This window comes from Ranitomeya variabilis, chromosome 7 (assembly GCF_051348905.1).
Source record: "Ranitomeya variabilis isolate aRanVar5 chromosome 7, aRanVar5.hap1, whole genome shotgun sequence".
Classification (NCBI taxonomy): Eukaryota; Metazoa; Chordata; class Amphibia; order Anura; family Dendrobatidae; genus Ranitomeya; species Ranitomeya variabilis.
This window is the reverse complement of record NC_135238.1, coordinates 108999519-109019309: the sequence shown is the minus strand read 5'-3', so window position 1 is coordinate 109019309 and position 19791 is coordinate 108999519. Positions and strand designations below refer to the sequence as shown.

General features: G+C 44.8%; 2 long non-coding RNA genes across 2 annotated transcripts; both read right to left on the bottom strand.

Moving 5' to 3' along the window:
* Positions 1 to 1330: 1330 nt before the first annotated feature.
* On the bottom strand, positions 1331 to 11959 carry LOC143785318 (uncharacterized). Its single transcript, XR_013217971.1, has 4 exons — positions 11931 to 11959; positions 11693 to 11851; positions 11280 to 11540; positions 1331 to 1379 (listed from the first exon to the last, which is right to left on the bottom strand). It is a non-coding gene; the product is annotated as an uncharacterized LOC143785318 (long non-coding RNA).
* Positions 11960 to 18442: 6483 nt separating this feature from the next.
* Positions 18443 to 19497, bottom strand: LOC143785317 (uncharacterized). Its single transcript, XR_013217970.1, has 3 exons — positions 19469 to 19497; positions 19231 to 19389; positions 18443 to 19078 (listed from the first exon to the last, which is right to left on the bottom strand). It is a non-coding gene; the product is annotated as an uncharacterized LOC143785317 (long non-coding RNA).
* Positions 19498 to 19791: the final 294 nt, after the last annotated feature.

Sequence of the window (19791 nt, the reverse complement as noted above, 5' to 3'; positions counted from 1 at the left end):
CCGATCACAGACGAAGGTATGTTTAATTCGGCCATAGCCCTCATAAAAATGTCCCATCCGTTAATCTTTACATCGTCAGGCAAATCAGTACGTCGTAGGATGGCGCCGATTTCGTCGTCTAACCTTTGGAGGGTCGTCTGACGTACGGTAGGCCCAGACGTGCCAATGTTTTTTAGTCTGTTAAAGTACATTTTCTCCGCACGTTCCATCATCTACCGGTTATTAAACTCGTTATTAGCGGTATAGCGATAGCTAGAAGGGGCCTTATGAAACCTCCAGACTGATTCAGCAGATGTTGTTTTCTCCGAATGGACACTTTTTTGTCACTCAGATTTCTTATAGCTCTACGCCATTTCTGTAATATTTTTCATTGGCGCTCTTTGAGAGGAAGCCGTCCTTTCAGAATATTGAGAGCTATTTCCGTGATGGCAGCGATTAAATCTCTGCCAGCGGTCTTCAGAATAAACTTTCTCTCTGACGAGGATGCTTTCATCAGCTTTTTCCAAGAGTCCCCAGTTACGCCTCACTCTCTCAGACATGTTGATAGAATGAAGGTTACGGGGTTGAATAATCACCGCAGAGAAATAATTCACTTTTTAGAATGAATTTTTTCTTTTTGAACGTACGCTGCGGGTAAAGCTGATGGAAACAACCCCGTTCTTAAGCGATATTCCTCGAGTGTATCACCTCTCAAATCTACGAGCAAGAATCCGTAAGGCTCTCGCGTAGCATCTTCGAAAGCTAAGAAGAAACGCGAGTTCCTCGGGTACATCTGCCGGGCCAGCGTGACAATTTGTATTTTATCGCGGGGGTTCTTAAATAGAACCATGTACTTGGTATTCAAGGTGATGGTTCTACTCTTTTTCCCCTGACAAAAAACATTTTGAACCAAATAGAATAGGCTCAAGCTTCTATGATGAACGTACTTAGTAAACGCTTTTTCCAGTTCTGAATTACAGCTAGCGGCCTCCATGAGATCGTCCACCACCGCCAAGTTGATCTTGTCAGGCGGGAATAGTTCATCATCTACAAACGTCTGTGGCAAACCTTCGATAAAATGAATACTGGGGAAGGAATGACTCAGTTCATCGTACATTTTTTGCCAGCAAGAATAAAACCAAGCAATATTATCAGGTTTGTGAGATAAATGTGTCGTCGCATGAGCTAAAATCTGACAAAATAGGATTTTCCAGAGTTAGAAGGGCCCGCTAGAATGCACGAGAAGGGGTGCTGTAACCATGGGTCCATGATGTTGAATGTTTAAGAACTGGCGCGGCTGTGTAAATTCCAGAGCACGTTTCTCTTTATACGTCATGGCTCTGTCCTATAGCTACGCTTCGGTCACTTGATGATGCTGTAGTCTGTATCGTATTCAGCACCTGTAGCGGAGATAAAGGGACATCAGTTGTTTGAAGAAAAGGGGAATTCAGCTCTAATAACAGTAGGGTAAAGAAGTAAAGTCATCAAACAACTGCCTCTTGGTATAGACGCAGCGTTGAGTTTTGCGTAGGGGGCGAGTTACAATGTCCCAGTACTTTTTGACCCGCACAATACCATTCTGCTCTACGACGAGCGTCTTTTCATTTTCAGGAGCTGTAGAGGAAGTGTAAGCTAACACTAGATCTTTTAGAGTCTCAAAATTGATAACGCCGGCGTTAGCGATATTAAGGGTTATGCCTTTCACTTTCAAGACCGTGTCATCCGTGTTTAATTTGTAGCCGTAAGTTTTCGGCCCAGCGGATACAAATTCTGTGATGTGACTCCCCGGAGGTATTTCGCTGGTGAGTTCACCCAGGTAGTCTCCTAAGGGCGTCTGCCACTCGCCGTCACGACTTACAAAAATGACGGAGTCCGTGTCGTGGTAAAGACACCGCTCTTGCAATTTGTCTAGAAGTGTATACAATTATAAGCGCACATAAGCTGTCGTGAAGCATGCAATGCAAATGTTGGTGTTTTTGTTGGCGTTGCGGTGTTCTTTTGTGTATTTCCAATTGACAGTCGCCGTATCATCGCTGATAAAGTTTAACTCTGAAACCTCATAGCACGGGAGAAAGGCATACTCAAAAGTTCATCGGCGCTGTTCACAACGCTGGTGGTAGGTAGGTTTAGGCTACTTTCACACTAGCGTTTTTTTGCATACGTCGCAATGCGTCGTTTTTGCGAAAAAACGCATCCTGCAAAGTTGTCTGCAGGATGTGTTTTTTCCCCATAGATTTACATTAGCGACGCATTGCGACGTATGCACACACGTTGCAACCGTCGTGCGACGGTTGCGTCGTGTTGTGGCGGACCGCCGGCAGCAAAAAACGTTACATGTAACTTTTTTTGTGCCGACGGTCCGCCATTTCCGACCGCGCATGCGTGGCCGATACTCCACCCCCACCTCCCCGCACCTCACAATGGGGCAGCGGATGCGTGGAAAAACAGCATCCGCTGCCCCCGTTGTGCGGCGCATTCACTGCTAGCGTCGGTACGTCGGCCCGACGCACTGCGACGGGCCGAGTACGACGCTAGTGTGAAAGTAGCCTTAGAGTGCTGCGCAAACTTACCCCATAAAGAGTTTAAGAATAGTTTAGCGATTTGTCTTTTAGCTGAATTTGGCTCTATATGATCGGGGTCTAACTTTATACCTTCTTTTCCAAGATAGGCGGCTACATAGTCTTTTTTCATGGTATCGTCCGTGCACCACGCGGGGTAACCCGTGGCTTCCTGTTTGTGTCTAAGATGTAAATCGATGTATTGTGCAAATAGATCGGTCGTCGTCTCCTCAAAATGCCACACCTCGTAAATGTGTGCTAGCCTGTAACCCTTCTCCACTGCCATTTCTAACTCTATCATGCACCCGTCACACCTAACTCTGTCATGTACCCGTCAGTGCCATCTCTTCCTCTGAATGAACGCAGGGAGCAGCTTCTGAATGCAAAGTGCATGTGTGACAGAGGGAAAAGATCAATTTTTTGTTCATTTTAACAGGGAGCACAGGGAAAAACAAATCCCTGGGCGGGTAGACTTTCACTTTGGCTATGCCAAAGTACTGCTTGATATAGCCAAAGTGTTCATAGATTATTTTAGGATGTTCTACGGGGTACACTTTAGTTTTATTGATGTACGGGTATAAACTGGTGAAATCGTAGCACTCTATAGTTTCACCGGGTTCCTGTTTGTGATAGAGCTTGATGGCGTTAGTACGACCCCCGTACAGAGCGTCACGAGGCTCTAACGGTTCTGGGAAGTGCATGTGGCGCAGAAACGCTTGTAGGGCAGGGTTTTTTTCAACCATCTCACGCCATTCGTGCTCCCACAATACTCGGACGGCGAACCCCTGTTGAAGTAAGAAACGTTTCTTCACCTCAAACATGCGATACAATTGCACGTAAATGGTCTTTGTGAGTTTGTTTGTGTCATTCTCGTTATAGCAAACGGGACAACCGTGGTATAAACAACCCTGAAATTCAAAAGCCGTGGGGCGTCCGCTGACGAGCGCATAGCCATCTAGAAAAAAGTTTCCTACTCTTTTCTCACCGCTGTTCAAAGCGTGTTGCAGATATAGGTTCTCTGTACGTGCTACGTACATTAACCATTGAATAGCGGGGGACGAGTAGCGTTTGTGCTTTTTGTGATAATTATACCCCCGGCAAAATGGCTATTTTGTCTTCGGGGAGAAATTTAAAGCGGTACATTGCCAAACAAACAGATGCTAGCGTCGTGAGCTGAAACGGATCTATACTGATGAGTTTTTCAGTAAATTTATTTTCACGCTTACAGAATTGTATTTGTTTTTTGGCCGTCATTTCCATGACGCGCTCGCGATACACAACGCAGGCGCATCTCAAGACATCTACGTCCTGTTGACAGTAAGCTTTGAGCTCAGCTTGTAAATCAAACGTATTGTTTTTCACTAATTCGTACCACGTTGTGAATTCCTTTTTCTCACTATGCGTCATGTACTCTACGCCATAATAGCTAGCAGCTGGCATAGGCCCTACATAGGTCTGATTTTCATCGGTGTTAAAAAAATGTGGAAAGTGCCCCTTAGCGCCTGAAAATCCCATAGCTAGTGGCAACTTACTGAGCTTCATGGGAATGAAATTTAAAGAGTCGATTGAATCTCATGTCTAAATCGGGTAATGATACGCACAAAAGACGACTGCCTTGTGCTATGATGTTGCCTCGTAGCTTCTCACGGATCAGCTCTTTAATGATAAAGTAGGAATCGTATCGAGCCACATTGTGAGCTATAAAAGTGTAGCCTACATATCCTCCCTTTGTAAAAAAAATGTACAAAATCGGTAGTACACGTTTTACCCTCAAACTCCCAGCTAGATACACCGTGCAAATCCGTGGCAAAAACGTAATTGGACTGGTGCGTTCCCGTCTCTTGCGTACATTCAAAATCGTAAAAAATTTATCGTTCCGTAGATTTCTTCGGCATATAGCGCTGCATGTAACATAGATGATTATCGAATCTGTTCACCGGCACGCCGCAAACGGTGCATCGTACACTGACGCAGCGGTGTTTGTCATCCGCGGTTTGGGGGATGTAACGATAGCACCGCTTGCAGAAAAATTTAAGTTTACAAAATGACCAGTCAGTCTCAGCGAGACAGCGGGGGCATCTCAGCTGCTCCGCAACTGTATCAGCGCAATCCACCCTCTGACACGCGGCGCAAAAGTATTGACAAGAGTGATTATTTTTGTGATGAAATGCGGAACTGCACTTTTCACAAAAGAATTTCGCTCCTATGAATCCTTTTATATTTTTTATTCCGTAATAATGATTTTCATGATGCAGAATATACAATATTTTGTCTGTGGGTTCTCTATCCGTGTGAAAATAGCGCCAGTCTCCCTGACTAAAGTATAGAACTTTAATGGTAACGTTCAAATATGTCTCAAACGCGCTAATGTCGCTAAAGCTCTCTAGCTGATTGTCAGGTAGTTTAAAATTTCTGTGCAACTCCGCCGCACTTTTCATTAAATCAGCATCAGGCGTGTCTTCTTCAGCCAGTAAGGCGTAGAGAGACACTGCCAAACACTGATTAGAACAGTAGTTGTTAAAATCTAACAACATTACATTGTTTAAAACCGTAGACTGGGTTTAGTCTACCGTCCCCTTCTAATCTTAATTGTATAAAGTCGCCAGGGTCGATATCCCTCATGATCCTATCCAGTAACGTTTGAATAGAACCGTCTATGATCTCCAAACTTTCTTCAAAGGATCGTATATGGTCTAAGTTCATAAATTTAAAATGGTCGATATACTGATAGGCATTGAGGTTACTCATCTCCCTACGAACGTGAAATAAGTGTTCCAAAAATGGCGAATGCTCGCCTATGGCCGGTGTATGAGGCGGTGAAAACTGTGACGCCGCTCCTTGGCGGTCTTCGCTCGAGATTTCATAGTCGGAGACTGTAGGTGTCTCCGCCGCTGAATTCTGCGGCGCGTCTGGGAATTGCGAATCTATCGAGGACTCGCGATCTGGCGCCTCAGTGTGGGCGGTCGGTAAAACCTGAAGAGCTGTAGTGTTCTGTGGGGTTAGCGCTTGCGTAACGTGTGAGCGAATAGCAGAGCGTTTTACCCTATTCTTTCGATTTTTTTGACCCTTTAACGTATGTTTAGCGTTTGTTGTATTTTTAACCCCTTCCCGAACTTTGACGCCACGTAGGCGTCATGAAAGTCGGTGCCAATCCGACCCATGACGCTTATGTGGCGTCATGGAATGATCGCTTCCCTGCAGATCGGGTGAAAGGGTTAACTCCTATTTTACGCGATCTGCAGGGAGAGGGGGAGTTGTACTTCAGCCCAGGGGGGATGGCTTTGCCCCCACGTGGCTACGATCGCTCTGATTGGCTGTTGAAAGTGCAACAGCCAATCAGAGCAATTTGCAATATTTCAACTATGAAAATGGTGAAATATTGCAATCCAGCCATGGCTGATGCTGCAATAGCATCTGCCATGGCTGGAAATCATGTTCTGCCCCCCCCCCCCGCCCCCGATCTCCTCCCCAGTCCTCCGTTCTCTCCGGTACCCCCCTCCGTCCCCCTGTCCGCTCCCCCGTGCTCCTGTCCGCTCCCCCGGTCCTCCGATCCCCCCCCCGTGCTCCGATCCACCCCCCCACCACCACCTCATACTTACTGAGCCTCCCGAAGTCGGTCCTTCTTCTCCCTGGGCGCCGCCATCTTCCAAAATGGCGGGCGCATGCGCAGTGCGCCCGCCGAATCTGCCGGCCGGCAAAGTACATTTTGATCGCTGTGGTAGGTTCTATCACGGCGATCAAAATAAAAAAATAATAAATAAACCCCCCCCTTTATCACCCCCATAGGTAGGGACAATAATAAAATAAAGAAAATATATATATATTTTTTTTCCACTAGGGTTAGGGTTAGAACTAGGGTTAGAACTAGAACTAGGGGTAGGGTTAGGGGTAGGGTTAGGGTTATGGCATGTGCACACAGTGCGGATTCGGCCGCGGATCCGCAGCGGATCGGCCGCGGATCCGCAGCGGATTGGCCGCTGCGAATTCGTAGCAGTTTTCCATCAGGTTTACAGTACCATGTACACCTATGGAAAACCAAATCCGCTGTGCCCATGGTGCGGAAAATTCCGTGCAGAAACGCTGCGTTGTATTTTCCGCAGCATGTCAATTCTTTGTGCGGATTCCGCAGCGTTTTACACCTGTTCCTCAATAGGTAAAATCTCACACGAATCCGCAACGTGGGCACATAGCCTTAGGGTTAGGGTTGGAATTAGAGTTAGGGTTGGAATTAGGGCTAGGGTTGGAAATAGGGTTAAGATTAGGCTTGTGGTTAGGGTTACGGATAGGGTTAGGGGTGTGTTGGGGTTACAGTTGTGGTTAGGGTTGGGATTAGGGTTAGGATTAGGGTTAGGGTTGGAATTAGGGTTACGGGTGTGTTGGGGTTAGGGTTGTGGTTAGGGGTGTGTTGGGGTTAGGGTTGTGATTAGGGTTATGGCTACAGTTGGGATTAGGATTAGGGGTGTGTTGGGGTTAGTGTTGAAGTTAGAATTGAGGGGTTTCCACTGTTTAGGCACCTCAGGGGTCTCCAAACGCAACATGGCGCCACCATTGATTCCAGCCAATCTTGCGTTCAAAAAGTCAAATGGTGCTCCCTCCCTTCTAAGCCCCGACGTGCGCCTAAAAAGTGGTGTACCCCCACATTTGAGGTACCAGCGTACTCAGGACAAACTGGGCAACAACTGTTGGGGTCCAATTTCTCCTGTTACCCTTGCAAAAATAAAAAATTACTTGCTAAAACATAATTTTTGAGGAAAGAACAATTATTTTTTATTTTCACGGCTCTGCGTTTTTAACTTCTGTGAAGCACTTGGGGGTTGAAAGTGCTCACCACACATCTAGATAAGTTCCTTTGGGGGTCTAGTTTCCAAAATGGGGTCACTTGTGGGGTGTTTCTACTATTTAGGCACATCAGGGGCTCTGCAAATGCAACGTGATGCCCGCAGATCATTCCATCAAAGTCTGCATTTCAAATGTCACTACTTCCCTTCCGAGCCCTGACGTGCGCCCAAACAGTGGTTTACCCCCACATATGGGGTAACAGCGTACTCACAACAAACTGGGCAACAAATATTGGGGCCCAATTTCTCCTGTTACCCTTGTGAAAATAAAAAATTGCTTGCTAAAACATCTTTTTTGAGGAAAGAAAAATGATTTTTTATTTTCACGGCTCTGTGTTGTAAACTTCTGTGAAGCTCTTGGGGGTTGAACGTGCTCACCACACATCTACATAAGTTCCTTGGGGGGTCTAGTTTCCAAAATGGGGTCACTTTTGGGGGGTTTCTACTGTTTAGGCATATCAGGGGCTCTGCAAACGTAGCATGATGCCCGCAGACCATTCCATCAAAGTCTGCATTCCAAAACGTCACTACTTCCCTTCCGAGCCCCGGCATGTGCCCAAACAGTGGTTTACCCCCACATATGGGGTATCAGCGTACTCAGGAGAAACTGGACAACAACTTTTGGGGTCAAATTTCTCCTGTTACCCTTGCAAAAATAAAAAATTCTGGGCTAAAAAAATATTTTTGAGGAAAGGAAACACATTTATTATTTTCACGGCTCTGCGTTATAAACTTCTGTGAAGCAGTTGGGGGTTCAAAGTGCTCACCACACATCTAGATAAGTTCCCTTGGGGGTCTAGTTTCCAAAATGGAGTCACTTGTGGGGAGTTCCTACTGTTTAGGCACATCAGGGGCTCTGCAAATGCAACGTGACGCCCGCAGAGCATTCCATCAAAGTCTGCATTTCAAAACGTCACTACTTCCCTTCCAAACCCCGACTTGTGCCAAAACAGTGGTTTACCCCCACATATGGGGTATCAGCGTACTCAGGAGAAACTGGACAACAACTTTTGGGGTCCAATTTCTCCTGTTACCCTTGGGAAAATAAAAAATTGTGGGCTAAAAAATCATTTTTGAGAAAAGAAAAATTATTTTTTATTTTGACGGCTCTGCGTTATAATCTTCTGTGAAGCACCTGGGGGTTATAAGTGCTCACTATGCATCTAGATAAGTTCCTTGGGAGGTCTAGATTCCAAAATGGGGTCACTTGTGCGGGAGCTCCAATGTTTAGGCACACAGGGGCTCTCCAAACGCGACATGGTGTCCGCTAATGATTGGAGCTAATTTTCCATTCAAAAAGCCAAATGGCGTGCCTTCCCTTCCGAGCCCTGCGGTGCGCCCAAACAGTGGTTTACCCGCACATATGGGGTATCATCGTACTCAGGACAAACTGGACAACAACATTTGGGGTCCAATTTCTCCTATTACCCTTGGGAAAATAAAAAATTCTGGGCTAAAAATCATTTTTGAGGAAAGAAAAATTATTTTTTATTTTGACGGCTCTGCGTTATAAACTTCTGTGAAGCACCTGGGGGTTATAAGTGCTCACTATGCATCTAGATAAGTTCCTTGGGGGGTCTAGTTTCCAAAATGGGGTCACTTGTAGGGGAGCTCCAATGTTTAGGCACACAGGAGCTCTCCAAACGCGACATGGTGTCCGCTAACGATTGGAGCTAATTTTCCATTCAAAAAGTCAAATGGCACGCCTCCCCTTCCGAGCCTTGCCGTGCACCCAAACAGTGGTTTACCCCCACATATGAGGTATCGGCGTACTCAGGAGAAATTGCCCAACAAATTTTAGGATCCATTTTATCCTGTTGCCCATGTGAAAATGAAAGAATTGAGGCTAAAAGAAATTTTGTGTGAAAAAAAAGTACTTTTTCATTTTTGCGGATCAATTTGTGAAGCACCTGAGGGTTTAAAGTGCTCACTATGCCTCTAGATAAGTTCCTTGGGGGGTCTAGTTTCCAAAATGGGGTCACTTGTGGAGGCGCTCCAATGTTTAGGCACACAGGGGCTTTCCAAACGCGACATGGTGTCCGCTAACGATGGAGATAATTTTTCATTCAAAAAGTCAAATGGCGCTCCTTCCCTTCCGAGCCTTACCATGTGCCCAAACAGTGGTTTACCCCCATATGTGAGGTATCGGTGTACTCAGGAGAAATTGCCCAACAAAATTTAGGATCCATTTTATCCTGTTGCCCATGTGAAAATGAAAAAATTGAGGCCAAAATAATTTTTTTGTGAAAAAAAAAAAAGTACTTTTTCATTTTTACGGATCAATTTGTGAAGCACCTGAGGGTTTAAAGTGCTCACTATGCTTCTAGATAAGTTCCTTGGGGGGTCTAGTTTCCAAAATGGGGTCACTTGTCGGGGAGCTCCAATGTTTAGGCACACGGGGGCTCTCCAAACGCGACATGGTGTCCGCTAAAGAGTGGAGCCAATTTTTCATTGAAAAAGTCAAATGGCGCTCCTTCCCTTCCGAGCCCTGCCGTGCGCCCAAACAGTGGTTTACCCCCACATATGAGGTATCAGCGTACTCAGGACAAATTGGACAACAACATCCGTGGTCCAGTTTCTCCTTTTACCCTTGGGAAAATAAAAAATTGTTGCTAAAAGATCATTTTTGTGACTAAAAAGTTAAATGTTCATTTTTTACTTCCATGTTGCTTCTGCTGCTGTGAAACACCTGAAGGGTTAATAAACTTCTTGAATGTGGTTTTGAGCACCTTGAGGGGTGCAGTTTTTAGAATGGTGTCACTTTGGGGTATTTTCAGCCATATAGAACCCTCAAACTGACTTCAAATGTGAGGTGGTCCCTAAAAAAAATGGTTTTGTAAATTTTGTTGTAAAAATGAGAAATCACTGGTCAAATTTTAACCCTTATAACTTCCTAGCAAAAAAAAAATTTGTTTCCAAAATTGTGCTGATGTAAAGTAGACATGTGGAAAATGTTATTTATTAACTATTTTGTGTCACATAACTCTCTGGTTTAACAGAATAAAAATTCAAAATGTGAAAATTGCGAAATTTTCAAAATTTTTGCCAAATTTCCGTTTTTTTCACAAATAAGCTCAGAAATTATCGACCTAAATTTACCACTAACATGAAGCCCAATATGTCACGAAAAAACAATCTCAGAATCGCTAGGATCCGTTGAAGCGTTCCTGAGTTATTACCTCATAAAGGGACACTGGTCAGAATTGCAAAAAACGGCAAGGTCATTAAGGCCAAAATAGGCTGGGTCATGAAGGGGTTAATACAACTTTTTATGACGCGTGTTTTATTGAAACAACCTTTACACGGGGGGCTGCGTTTCATACCGCGACCCGTCATGCCTAGTCATAATCCAACATAGGAGGACAACAGGAGCGTTTAAATAAAAAATGTACAAAGTTTATGATTTTATTTAAACGCTCCTGTTGTCCTCTTATGTTGGTCTATGACGTATTGGGAGTAGTATACATAGGGGCCGGGATATAACTCTCGGCCACCTTTCAATATGAGTCTGGGTTTATGTGCAGTTGCCTAGTCATAATGTACGAGCCCTCGGCAGGTTTTTAACGGCTTTAACAGCCTCAGTGTACAGAGGCTCTAAAGCCATTATTTCTGAAATGGATGCTCTATCCGGGCGCTGGGAGGACTGTACAGCGATCCAGCAGGTAAGCTAAATGATTGTGCGCATTGATAAGTGTCGTGGTATTACTGTATAGGTTGTCAAATACTCTTTTTACGTCTAGGGGCCAGTGTTTGTATTCTGATATACTATCGCGAGTTTTCAGCTTTTTATGCGTTATTGGGAGTGTTGTGGAGTTACGCGGACGTTTCTGAACTTTAGGCTTATGTGTTGTAGCTATAGTGTCACAAACCCGTAATACATTTGGTTCGTTACTCACTGGCCTACCTGAGGTTCCCGCAGCGCATGTTTCAGAATCGTGGGATGTCGAGGTTCCTGCATTTAGATTTCCGCTTTTGACAGATCAGCTTTTAGGCCTTGAATGAAATGAGCTGCTTGCGGCTTTTCGCTCTGAGAGTGTCGGAGGGTTTACTTCTTTACTGTGAGTGGATTGATTTCACAGACGTCCCAGCGGCGGCCAGTGTTCAAATTCCTTTTTCTCAAAAATAGTTCTGAAGGGTTGTCTGCGCGCTGTCTTTCTCGGCGCATCTGCGTAAGAAAATGGAGAGCTCATTATTAATATACGACGCATCCTGCGTAAGAAAATGGAGAGCTCGTAATTAATCTACGACGCATCCTAACAAAATAGGACAGTGATAGTAAACATTTTTGTCGCAGATTAGCATGGTTTAAAAACTTACACGGCAGGTTGGTAGGTCTCCAGAGCGATTGGGTGGGTGATGAATAAGACGTGGACGGTATTGTATATTTTTCTTTGGTTCTTGTACCGTTGTCTCCCAGTGATGTTTTTTCTTTGTCTTTTGTTTCATCGTCTGATCCTGTCAAATCGATGATGGTCTCTGAAATAAATAACCGATGATTTACCACACATCTGCACGCTCAATTGCAGAGCGCAGCGCCATTTGTGGTTTAAATTACCTTCAGTAGAGGCTGTCAGGAACGTAGGGCTCCAGGTATCCCGTTTTGTGAATGAATATAGCGGCTGTACCGCACAAGCTTCATCGTCGCTGGTGGTGACGGCCGGCAGGTCATCGTCAGAGCCTGTACAGTCTATGAAACTCTCTGAAATAGATAGATGTCAAATTACGGCAAAACTGCACAAAGTAATGTAGAGTACAAAGAGCTTTTTGTTACCGGACTTACCATACATAGGTGGGTTATTATCAGGATTTTCGGCTAGCGTGGAATTGTCCTGGCACCACTCGGCCATCACTTCAGCGTCCAATTGCTGCAATTCGGTCAATAGTTCCTGTGAGTCGGGGTATTGCGATGCTTCCGCTAACTCTGAATTACCATGACGGACCCCAGAGACCGTTTCACGATGCATTTCAGCCATCAGACACTGTGGAGCTGCGTGGCATTCCTCCACCATATCGGCGTCTAGGAACATAGCTTTTAAAATAAAATAAAAGCATGTTAGGTATCCCCCCACCGTCCTATAAATACATTTTCACGCATTTCCTCTAAAACTTTGCTTACTTAGCTGGCTGTCCGTGAGCCACTCTTCGTCGACGACGTGATCGTTAAAACTAGGGTTCATCTGTAACAAACGCATAATGTCATACAGTATAGAGCTACAAAGTAACCGCATAAACTATAAAATACTTACAATAATTACAATTAAAAATAATATTTAACCCGTAATAATGGTGACAATCAGACATTCAACATAACGTCACGCAGTATATAGCGACAAAATAGCCGTATAAACTATAAAATACGTACAATAATTACAATTAAAAATAATAGTCAAGCCGCAATATTGGTGACAACCAGACATTCAACATAACGTCACACAGTATATAGCGACAAATAGCCGGATTACTTACCGGTAATGCTCTTTTAATGAGTCCATGACAGCACCCACTGGAGAGATAGGGATCCAGCCCAAGGAACAGGAAACCTACAGAGAAATAAAAGGGGCGGTCCCCCTCTCCTCCTCAGTTTAATTTTCAGAGTACCCAGAGGACCGCCAGTATTAGTCAAATATTTACAATATATTTTAAACTTATGTACTCTATAGAAGTAATTCAACAGAATTTTTAATTTAATAGGGAGGGATGTGACTGGATGCTGTCATGGACTCATTAAAAGAGCATTACCGGTAAGTAATCCGGCTATTTACCCTTCGCCATGACAGCACCCACTGGAGAGATTTCCAGAGACCAACACCTAGGATGGGACCACCGTGCTGAGGATAGTCCTGCCAAAGTGTAGGTCAGAAGTTGATGAAAGATCAAGCCTGTAGTGATTATAGAAAGTAGAAGGAGCCAACCAAGTTGCCGCCTTACATATGTCCTCAATTGGAACGTTTCCCCTTTCGGCCTAGGGAGAAGCCATGGCTCTGGTGGAGTGTGCTTTAACCCCTTCCCGACCTGTGACACAGCGTATGCGTCATGAAAGTCGGTGCCAATCCGACCTGTGACGCATATGCTGTGTCACAGAATGATCGCGTCCCTGCAGATCGGGTGAAAGGGTTAACTCCAATTTCACCCGATCTGCAGGGACAGGGGGAGTGGTACTTTAGCCCAGGGGGGGTGGCTTTGCCCCCACGTGGCTACGATCGCTCTGATTGGCTGTTGAAAGTGCAACAGCCAATCAGAGCAATTTGTAATATTTCACCTATGAAAAGTGGTGAAATATTACAATCCAGCCATGGCCGATGCTGCGATATCATCGGCCATGGCTGGAAAACCTGATCTGCCCCCCCCCCCACACCGCCACCGATCGCCTCCCCAGTCCTCCGTTCTGTGGTCTGGTCCCCTCCACCCTCCTGTCCGCTCCCCCGTCCTCCTGTCCGCTCCCTCCTTGCTCCGATCCACCCCCCTGTGCTCCGATCCACCCCGTGCTCCCCCCCTCATGCTTACCGAGCCTCCCGGTGTCCGTCCGTCTCCTCCCTGGGCGCCGCCATCTTCCAAAATGGCGGGCGCATGCGCAGTGCGCCCTCCGAATCTGCCGGCCCGCAGATTCGTTCCATGTACATTTTGATCACTGTGATAAAACCCATCACAGTGATCAAAATAAAAAAAATTGTAAATGACCCCCCCCCTTTATCACCCCCATAGGTAGGGACAACAATAAAATAAATATTTTTTTTATTATTTTTTTTCCACTAGGTTTAGAACTAGGGTTAGGTTTAGGGTATTCTGGCCCTCTGTGGATTTTTCCATAGCGCATTTGATAAATACGCAGTGCAAAACCGCTGCGGACTTATCGTGGATTCAACGTGGTTTTTCTGCGGATTTCACTGCGGTTTTACAACTGCGGTTTTCTATTGGAGCAGTTGTAAAACCGCTGCGGAATCCGCAGAAAGAAGTGACATGCTGCGGAATGTAAACCGCTGCGTTTCCGCGCAGTTTTTTCCGCAGCATGTGCACAGCTTTTTTTGTTTCCCATAGGTTTACATTAAACTATAAACTCAAGGGAAACTGCTGCGGACCCACAGCTGCGGAAATGCTGCGGATCCGCAGCGTTTTCCGCAGCGTGTGCACATAGCCTTAGAATTAGGCTATGTGCACACGGTGCGGATTTGGCTGCGGATCCGCAGCGGATTGGCCGCTGCGGATTCGTAGCAGTTTTCCAACAGGTTTACAGTTCCATGTAAACCTATGGAAAACCAAATCCGCTGTGCCCATGGTGTGGAAAATACCGCGCGGAAACGCTGCGTTGTATTTTCCGCAGCATGTCAATTCTTTGTGCGGATTCCGCAGCATTTTACACCTGTTCCTCAATAGAAATCCGCACGTGAAATCCGCACAAAAACCACTGGAAATCCGCTGTAAATCCGCAGGTAAAACGCAGTGCCTTTTACCTGCGGATTTTTCAAAAATGGTGCGGAAAAATCTCACACGAATCCACAACGTGGGCACCATAGCCTTAGGGTTGGAATTAGAGTTAGGGTTGGAATTAGGGCTAGGGTTGGAAATAGGTTTAAGATTAGGCTTGTGGTTAGGGTTATGGTTAGGGGTGTGTTGGGGTTAGGGTTGTGGTTAGGGTTGGGATTAGGATTAGGGTTGGGATTAGGGTTAGGGGTGTGTTGGGGTTAGGAGTGTGTTGGGGTTAGGGTTGTGGTTAGGGTTATGGCTAGAGTAGGGATTAGGGTTAGGGGTGTGTTGGGGTTAGTGTTGGAGTTAGAATTGAGAGGTTTCCACTGTTTAGGCACATCAGGGGTCTCCAAACGCAACATGGCGCCACCATTGATTCCAGCCAATCTTGCATTCAAAAAGTCACATGGTGCTCCCTCCCTTCCGAGCCCCAACGTGCGCCCAAACAGTGGTTTACCCCCACGTATGGAGTACCAGCATACTCGGGACAAACTGGGCAACAACTATTGGGGTCCAATTTCATCTGTTACCCTTGTGAAAAGAAAAAATTGCTTGCTAAAACATCATTTTTGAGGAAATAAAAATGATTTTTTATTTTCACGGCTCTGCGTTGTAAACTTCTGTGAAGCACTTGGGGGTTCAAAGTGCTCACCACATATCTAGATAAGTTCCTTTGGGGGTCTAGTTTCCAAAATAGGGTCACTTGTGAGGGGTTTCTACTATTTAGGCACATCAGAGGCTCTGCAAATGCAACGTGACGCCCGCAGACCATTCCATCAAAGTCTGCATTTCAAAACGTCACTACTTCCCTTCCGAGCCCCGGCGTGTGCCCAAATAGTGGTTTACCCCCACATATGGGGTACCAGCATACTCGGGACAAACTGGGCAACAACTATTGGGGTCCAGTTTCTCCTTTTACCCTTGTGAAAATAAAAAATTGCTTGCTAAAACATCATTTTTGAGGAAAGAAAAATGATTTTTAATTTTCACAGCTCTGCGTTGTAAACTTTTGTGAACCACTTGGGGGTTCAAAGTGCTCACCACATATCTAGATAAGTTCCCTTGGGGGTCTAGTTTCCAAAATAGGGTCACTTGTGAGGGGTTTCTACTGCTTAGGCACATCAGGGGCTCTGCAAATGCAACGTGACGCCCGCAGAGCATTCCATCAAAGTCTGCATTTCAAAACGTCACTACTTCACTTCCGAGCCCCGACATGTGCCCAAATAGTGGTTTACCCCCACATATGGGGTATCAGCGTACTCAGGAGATACTGGACAACAACTTTTGGGGTCAAATTTCTCCTGTTACCCTTCGGAAAATAAAAAATTCTGGGCTAAAAAATTATTTTTGAGGAAAGAAAACGTATTTATTATTTTCACGGCTCTGCGTTATAAACCGACTGTGAAGCATTTGGAGGTTCAAAGTGCTCACCAGACATCTAGATAAGTTCCTTTGGGGGTCTAGTTTCCAAAATGGGGTTACTTGTGGGGAGTGTCTACTGTTTAGGCACATCAGGGGCTCTGCAAACGCAACGTGACGCCCGCAGAGCATTCCATCAAAGTCTGCATTTCAAAACGTCACTACTTCCATTCCGAACCCCGATGTGTGCCCAAACAGTGGTTTACCCCCACATATGGGGTATCAGCGTATTTAGGAGAAACTGGACAATAACTTTTGGGGTCAAATTTCTCCTGTTACCCTTGGGAAAATAAAAAATTCCGGGCTAAAAAATCATTTTTGAGAAAAGAAAAATAATTTTTTATTTTCATGGCTCTGCATTATAAACTTCTGTGAAGCACTTTGGGGTTCAAAGTGCTCACCACACATCTAGATTAGTTCCTTGCGAGGTCTAGTTTCCAAAATAGGGCCACTTGTGGGGGAGCTCCAATGTTTAGGCACGCAGGGGCTTTCCAAACGCGACATGGTGTCCGCTAATGATTGGAGCTAATTTTCCATTCAAAAAGCCAAATGGCGTGCCTTCCCTTCCGAGCCCTGCCGTGTGCCCAAACAGTGGTTTACCCCCACATATGGGGTATCAGCGTACTCAGGACAAACTGGACAACAACATTTGGGGTCCAATTTCCCGTTACCCTTGGGAAAATAAAAAATTCCGAGCTAAAAAATCATTTTTGAGGAAAGAAAAATTATTTTTTATTTTCACGGCTCTGTGTTATAACCGTCTGTGAAGCACCTTTGGGTTTAAAGTGCTCACTATGCATCTAGATATCGGCATACTCAGGAGAAATTGCCCAACAAATTTTAGGGTCCATTTTATCCTGTTGTCCATGTGAAAATGAAAATATTGAGGCTAAAAGAAATTTTTTGTGAAAAAAAAGCACTTTTTCATTTTTACGGATCAATTTCTGAAGCACCTGAGGGTTTAAAGTGCTCACTATGCATCTAGATAAGTTCCTTGGGGGGTCTAGTTTCCAAAATGGGGTCACTTGTGGGGGAGCTCCAATGTTTAGGCACACGGGGGCTCTCCAAACGCGACATGGTGTCCGCTAAAGAGTGGAGCCAATTTTTCATTGAAAAAGTCAAATGGCGCTCCTTCCCTTCCGAGCCCTGCCGTGCGCCCAAACAGTGGTTTACCCCCACATATGAGGTATCAGCGTACTCAGGACAAATTGGACAACAACATCCGTGGTCCAGTTTCTCCTTTTACCCTTGGGAAAATAAAAAATTGTTGCTAAAAGATCATTTTTGTGACTAAAAAGTTAAATGTTCATTTTTTACTTCCATGTTGCTTCTGCTGCTGTGAAACACCTGAAGGGTTAATAAACTTCTTGAATGTGGTTTTGAGCACCTTGAGGGGTGCAGTTTTTAGAATGGTGTCACTTTGGGGTATTTTCAGCCATATAGAACCCTCAAACTGACTTCAAATGTGAGGTGGTCCCTAAAAAAAATGGTTTTGTAAATTTTGTTGTAAAAATGAGAAATCACTGGTCAAATTTTAACCCTTATAACTTCCTAGCAAAAAAAAAATTTGTTTCCAAAATTGTGCTGATGTAAAGTAGACATGTGGAAAATGTTATTTATTAACTATTTTGTGTCACATAACTCTCTGGTTTAACAGAATAAAAATTCAAAATGTGAAAATTGCGAAATTTTCAAAATTTTTGCCAAATTTCCGTTTTTTTCACAAATAAGCTCAGAAATTATCGACCTAAATTTACCACTAACATGAAGCCCAATATGTCACGAAAAAACAATCTCAGAATCGCTAGGATCCGTTGAAGCGTTCCTGAGTTATTACCTCATAAAGGGACACTGGTCAGAATTGCAAAAAACGGCAAGGTCATTAAGGCCAAAATAGGCTGGGTCATGAAGGGGTTAATACAACTTTTTATGACGCGTGTTTTATTGAAACAACCTTTACACGGGGGGCTGCGTTTCATACCGCGACCCGTCATGCCTAGTCATAATCCAACATAGGAGGACAACAGGAGCGTTTAAATAAAAAATGTACAAAGTTTATGATTTTATTTAAACGCTCCTGTTGTCCTCTTATGTTGGTCTATGACGTATTGGGAGTAGTATACATAGGGGCCGGGATATAACTCTCGGCCACCTTTCAATATGAGTCTGGGTTTATGTGCAGTTGCCTAGTCATAATGTACGAGCCCTCGGCAGGTTTTTAACGGCTTTAACAGCCTCAGTGTACAGAGGCTCTAAAGCCATTATTTCTGAAATGGATGCTCTATCCGGGCGCTGGGAGGACTGTACAGCGATCCAGCAGGTAAGCTAAATGATTGTGCGCATTGATAAGTGTCGTGGTATTACTGTATAGGTTGTCAAATACTCTTTTTACGTCTAGGGGCCAGTGTTTGTATTCTGATATACTATCGCGAGTTTTCAGCTTTTTATGCGTTATTGGGAGTGTTGTGGAGTTACGCGGACGTTTCTGAACTTTAGGCTTATGTGTTGTAGCTATAGTGTCACAAACCCGTAATACATTTGGTTCGTTACTCACTGGCCTACCTGAGGTTCCCGCAGCGCATGTTTCAGAATCGTGGGATGTCGAGGTTCCTGCATTTAGATTTCCGCTTTTGACAGATCAGCTTTTAGGCCTTGAATGAAATGAGCTGCTTGCGGCTTTTCGCTCTGAGAGTGTCGGAGGGTTTACTTCTTTACTGTGAGTGGATTGATTTCACAGACGTCCCAGCGGCGGCCAGTGTTCAAATTCCTTTTTCTCAAAAATAGTTCTGAAGGGTTGTCTGCGCGCTGTCTTTCTCGGCGCATCTGCGTAAGAAAATGGAGAGCTCATTATTAATATACGACGCATCCTGCGTAAGAAAATGGAGAGCTCGTAATTAATCTACGACGCATCCTAACAAAATAGGACAGTGATAGTAAACATTTTTGTCGCAGATTAGCATGGTTTAAAAACTTACACGGCAGGTTGGTAGGTCTCCAGAGCGATTGGGTGGGTGATGAATAAGACGTGGACGGTATTGTATATTTTTCTTTGGTTCTTGTACCGTTGTCTCCCAGTGATGTTTTTTCTTTGTCTTTTGTTTCATCGTCTGATCCTGTCAAATCGATGATGGTCTCTGAAATAAATAACCGATGATTTACCACACATCTGCACGCTCAATTGCAGAGCGCAGCGCCATTTGTGGTTTAAATTACCTTCAGTAGAGGCTGTCAGGAACGTAGGGCTCCAGGTATCCCGTTTTGTGAATGAATATAGCGGCTGTACCGCACAAGCTTCATCGTCGCTGGTGGTGACGGCCGGCAGGTCATCGTCAGAGCCTGTACAGTCTATGAAACTCTCTGAAATAGATAGATGTCAAATTACGGCAAAACTGCACAAAGTAATGTAGAGTACAAAGAGCTTTTTGTTACCGGACTTACCATACATAGGTGGGTTATTATCAGGATTTTCGGCTAGCGTGGAATTGTCCTGGCACCACTCGGCCATCACTTCAGCGTCCAATTGCTGCAATTCGGTC